This window comes from Pleurodeles waltl, chromosome 8 (genome assembly GCF_031143425.1).
Source record: "Pleurodeles waltl isolate 20211129_DDA chromosome 8, aPleWal1.hap1.20221129, whole genome shotgun sequence".
Lineage (NCBI taxonomy): Eukaryota > Metazoa > Chordata > Amphibia > Caudata > Salamandridae > Pleurodeles > Pleurodeles waltl.
Genome location: NC_090447.1, coordinates 709997404 through 710003616, shown reverse-complemented (window position 1 = coordinate 710003616; position 6213 = coordinate 709997404).

Sequence of the window (6213 nt, the reverse complement as noted above, 5' to 3'; positions counted from 1 at the left end):
TCCCAGCAATGCAGTCTGGCGTGGGGAGGCAAGGACTTACCTCCACCAAACTTGGACTGAAGAGTCACTGGACTGTGGGAGTCACTTGGACACAGTTGCTGGATTCAAGGGACCTCGCTCGTCGTGCTGAGACGAGACCTAGGGGACCGGTGATGCAGTTCTTTGGTGCCTGCGGTTGCAGGGGGACGATTCCGTCGACCCACAGGAGATTTCTTCAGAGCTTCTAGTGCAGAGAGGAGGCAGACTACCCCCACAGCATGCACCACCAGGAAAACAGTCGAGAAGGCGGCAGGATCAGCGTTACAGAGTTGCAGTAGTCGTCTTTGCTACTTTGCTGCAGTTTCGCAGGCTTCCAGCGCGGTCAGCAGTCGATTCCTTGGCAGAAGGTGAAGAGAGAGATGCAGAGGAACTCTGATGAGCTCTTGCATTCGTTATCTAAGGAATCCCCAAAGACAGAGACCCTAAATAGCCAGAAAAGAGGGTTTGGCTACCTAGGAGAGAGGATAGGCTACCAACACCTAAAGGAGCCTATCAGAAGGAGTCTCTGACATCACCTGCTGGCCCTGGCCACTCAGAGCAGTCCAGTGTGCCAGCAGCACCTCTGTTTCCAAGATGGCAGAGGTCTGGAGCACACTGGAGGAGCTCTGGGCACCTCCCAGGGGAGGTGCAGGTCAGGGGAGTGGTCACTCCCCTTTCCTTTGTCCAGTTTCGCGCCAGAGCAGGGCTGAGGGGTCCCTGAACCGGTGTAGACTGGCTTATGCAGAAATGGGCACCATCTGTGCCCATGAAAGCATTTCCAGAGGCTGGGGGAGGCTACTCCTCCCCTGCCTTCACACCATTTTCCAAAGGGAGAGGGTGTAACACCCTCTCTCAGAGTAAGTCCTTTGTTCTGCCATCCTGGGACAAGCCTGGCTGGACCCCAGGAGGGCAGAAACCTGTCTGAGGGGTTGGCAGCAGCAGCAGCTGCAGTGAAACCCCTGAAAAGGCAGTTTGGCAGTACCAGAGTCTGTGCTACAGACCACTGGGATCATGGGATTGTGCCAACTATGCCAGGATGGTGTAGAGGGGGCAATTCCATGATCATAGACATGTTACATGGCTATATTCGGAGTTACCATTGTGAAGCTACATATAGGTAGTGACCTATATGTAGTGCACACGTGTAATGGTGTCCCCGCACTCACAAAGTCTGGGGAATTTGCCCTGAACAATGTGGGGGCACCTTGCCTAGTGCCAGGGTGCCCTCACACTAAGTAACTTTGCACCTAACCTTTACCAGGTAAAGGTTAGACATATAGGTGACTTATAAGTTACTTAAGTGCAGTGTAAAATGGCTGTGAAATGACGTGGACGTTATTTCACTAAGGCTGCAGTGGCAGGCCTGTGTAAGAATTGTCAGAGCTCCCTATGGGTGGCAAAAGAAATGCTGCAGCCCATAGGGATCTCCTGGAACCCCAATACCCTGGGTACCTCAGTACCATATACTAGGGAATTATAAGGGTGTTCCAGTAAGCCAATGTAAATTGGTAAAATTGGTCACTAGCCTGTTAGTGACAATTTGAAAGAAATGAGAGAGCATAACCACCGAGGTTCTGGATAGCAGAGCCTCAGTGAGACAGTTAGTCATAACACAGGTAACACAGTCAGGCACACTTATGAGCACTGGGGCCCTGGCTGGCAGGGTCCCAGTGACACATACAACTAAAACAACATATATACAGTGAAAAATTGGGGTAACATGCCAGGCAAGATGGTACTTTCCTACAGGGCAGTACTGGATACAACATTGAATCAGGCCTATCCTCCACCTCAGCGGATTCAGGACATTCAGGCGTTGATTCCAATGTTTCAAAAGGAGCAGCTGTTTCCGGTCCTCAAGGTCCTATGTCTGCTCGGTCTGTTCGCTTCTTGCATTCTGTTGGTCACTCATGCACGTTGGCACATGAGGGCTCTCCCGTGTTGCCTCCGCAAGCAGTGGTTTCAACACAGAGGGGATCTCGAGCAAATCATCTGGCCGGAGTTCTCAACGTACGTGCGGATGGTCTCAGTTGGCATTTCTCGGCCGATCACAAGTGGAGTCTCCATACGGACCTGGTTCTTCACATCTTCCGGATGTGGGGTTTTCCACAGACCTATTAGATAGACCTATTTGCCACTTGGGAGAACGCGCACTGCCCGTCGTTCTGCAGCCTATAGTATCCGGTGCAGGGAGTGCTGTGTGGGTGGGGGACACCTTTCAGATGTCTTGGTGCGACCAGTTACTTTACACGTTTCGCCCCATACCCTTGATTCCTCGGGTTCTCAGGAAGATTCGTCAAGATCGGGCTCAAGTCATTTTAGTAGCTCTTGATCGCCCAAGAAGGGTGTGGTACACAGACCTTCTCCAACTCTCACTGTGCCCTCCACTCAGTCTCCATCACAGGGCAGACCTCTTGCAGTCACAGGGGCAGGTTCTACACCCTCACCTCCAGAGCCTGCACCTACAAGCCTGGAAATTAAACGGGGCAATCCGAGTTATCTCCCTCCAGAAATGGTGGATGTTATCTTATCGGCCAGGCGACACTCCACCAAGACTGTCTATGCTAAAAGATGGACAAAATTTGTTGCTTGGTGTGGAGAGCAGAAAATTGATTCTTTGAAGGCCCATTTGTCTGATGTTTTGCTTTTTGCCCTTTCCTTGGCACAGAAGGTATGTGCAGTTGCGACTGTGAAGGGTTATCTATCGGCGCTGTCGGCCTTTCTGATCAGCCTTCCTTATTTATTAGGTTCTTGAGAGGCATGACTAACAAGTTTCCTCCTACTCCGTTTCTCATGCCTCAGTGGGATTTGAATTTGGTTCTTACATTTTTAATGGGTTCAACATTTGAGCCTATGCATTCTTGCCCGTTGAGATTTTTAGTTTTGAAAAAGTTTTCCTCATAGTTATCACGTCTTCTAGGCGTGAGTGAGCTCCAGGCTTAGTGTGAAACCTCCTTTTACATCCTTTCATGCTGATAAGGTGGTGGTGAGAACCAGGGCGGCTTTCCTTCCTAAGGTTGTCACTCCCTTTCATATGGGGCAATCTATAACACTCTTCCTTTTACCCTCCTCCTCATCCTTCAAAGGAGGAGGAACAACTTAATCGCCTAGATCCAAGAAGGGCTTTGAGTTTTTACATTGAAAGGACAAAAGACTTTTGTATTGATGATCAACTCTTCGTTGGATATGTGGGCAAGATAAAGGGCAAAGCCGTCCACAAGAGAGCCCTTTCCAGGTGGGTCATTCTTTGCATAAAGATTTTTTATTCACTGGCAAAGAAGGTTCCTACTGAAGGTATTAGGGCCCATTCCATCAGGGCTATGTCTGCTACTTCAGCCTTGGCTAGAGGTGTCCCAGTTGCTGAAATTTGTAAAGTCACTACTTGGGCTTCCCTCCACACTTTCCCGAAGCATTATTGCTTGGACACGGAAGTTAGGAGGGACAGCCATTTTGCACGTTCTGTGTTGCAGGATTTCTTGGTGTGACCGGTCAGGCACCCATCTCCGAGTGCGGTAAAGCTTTGGGATTCTATTCATAAGGTGAGGAATCCACAGGTAGTTGCATCCATCAGACGAACAAGTTACTTACCTTCAGTAACGCTTTTTCTAGTGGATACAGTAGCTACCTGTGGATTCCTCACAGTCCACTCGCATCCCCGTTGCCTGTCTGGTCATACCAAGACTTCTTTTATTATTATTATAAAATGTTTATATGTTTTTGGTGTTTCCATATAAACAGATATTGTGGTTTATATTTGTAATGGCTTATATTGTTCTTGTGAGGTCGATATTCACCTGCTCGCCTCGAAGGCACGTAAAAAATGGTGAAACTGAAGTCAGCACGCTGGCGAGGACTTCTTATTGCCACGATGACAGACGGAGTCTCGTGCGGAGCCATGCAATTGTGATGTCCTCATCGACGTGAAGAGCTGGGAAGAAAATTTCCGTTGAATGCTAGTGCATTGGGAGAATTCATAAGGTGAGGAATCCACGGGTAGCTACTATATCCACCAGAAAAAGCATTACCCAAGGTAACATTCATATTTCTTAAAGAACTATACATATCTAGAATATATACACTCTCAGATTATAAATATTTAATCACAGGCAAATGGAGTTCATTTGAATATGGTGGTTATGAAAGAAAGAGCCAACTCTGGAGTAGTCTTCTGAAGACAAGATATTTATCCATGGATCTTATATTTGGGGGTAATGAATTCCATAGTGTGGCTGCTTGGACAGAGAAGGATGTACTACTTATTGTCTTTTTCTTCTATGGTGGTGTTTTAAGGCGTGGTGCCAATCTTGAGTGGAGGTTTCTTTGTTGAATGTATTTGGTTAATTTGTTTGATGAAAAGCAGTCCTGTTCCATGTATAGCTTAGTGGTTGATAAAAAGCAGCTTGAAGGTGGTTCTTCTGGCAACCAGTAACCAGTGTAGTGCCCTCAAGGTAGGGGAGATATGGGTTTGTGGCTTTACATGCAATAGGAACCTGGCAGCTGATATCTGAATACCTTGCCTGCACTTTGAGTGGAAATCCAAGGTGGGGGAAGATGCATTGCAGAATCTTCAAGGTGATGAAGCTTGATCGTGCTAATTTGTTCACATGGACATTCATTGGTAACTTGGAGTCCATGGTAATCCCAAAGTTTTTAACTTCCTTGGATACTTGGGAAGGTGGTCCCAGGTAGTCAAGCCAGGCGCACAGTGAGTCATAGTTTTTCCAGTCGTCATATGTGAATATTTCCGTTTTGGAAGCATTCAGTTTGAGATGGCTCCAAGTCATCCACTGATCACCTGTTCTGAAGCAACTGAAGATTTATGAGTTTTCAATGTCTTAGGGGCATTCCAATTTAAGTAGTATTTGTGTGTCATCTGCATAGTTGTAGCATGCGAGTTGAAAATCATTGATCAATTCTGGTAATGACATCATGTAGATGTTGAAAAGCATAAGTGAGATGACTGATCCTTGGGGGACCCATGCTTTTGTGAGGTAGGATTTGGACAAGAAGGGGGGAGAATAGATCATTTTAGTTCTGTTTTGAAGATAGGATGTAATCCAGTTAAGAGCCGGCTTCGTGGAGTCTTTGAATTAGGGTGTCATGGTCAACAGTGTCAAAGGCAGCTGAGAGGTCCAAGAGAAGTAGTGCAGCAACTCCATTGCGGTTGACTGTGTTTTTAAGATCACCCCAGATTGGAATGAGTGCTGATTCAGTGCCTCTTCCTGGGCGGAATCCAGTTTGGTAGTCTCAAAGTATGGAGCTGTCTTCAATGAATTGTGACATCTGGGCAAATATTGCTCTTTCTATTGGTTTGCCCAGGAAAGGTCCACTTGTAACTGGTCTGTAGTTATTGGGGTCATGCGGGGCTAGGTTTGTTTTCTTGAATAACTGACTTATATATGCCATTTTCAGGTCTTCAGGAAAGGTTCTCATAGTTAGAGTTATTGATGATTCTTCTTACAGGTGTGGCAGCAGAAGTAGATAGAACAATGGGTTCTTTTTCTAAGGTGGAAAGGAGTTGGCAAACAAACAAATATCTGGGGCTATTGAAAGCCCTGATGTATCATTCAAATTGTATGTATTACTAAATATCATCAGTATGGATTGATTGGTCATTACCCTAATCACCCAATTTTGTTAAACCATGGTTATATATTTTGCTGGAGACATTGTAACCTTAGGAGTTTAGGGCCTATAATGGGGAAGTGGCGTATCCTTCCATTTGAACATCTGTCGTGAGAAGGGGCTACCCTGTCAAGCTTTCTTTAAGTATCTTCAGCTTAGTTTTCTCACTACAATTAGCAGATCAAGAGAGGAACACGTTTCTTACATCTATGTCTACATCTTACACATAATCTGAAATGACGTCTGGCTATTGTTAGACACAGGAAAAGATTTTAAATAGAGTCCAATGTTCATTTGTTCCTTGGTAGGAACAGCAGCAAGAACTTACTATGGGATGAAATTCAAAGGATAGGTCATGGCTGCCCAAGGTCACAGCAAGGATAAATAAGGGTCCCTCCCCCATCAACCCAAATCCCATCAATTAAATCTATAGGGGAATGAGACAAGGGTATCTACTTTTGCTTTTATTTTTGTCCTCATAACAGAACCAGTTCTATCTTCCCACTTAAAGGGTGGTTTAAAGGCCTGTAGCCAGATATCAGGTTCCACTTTCAGAAACAAAAATATGTG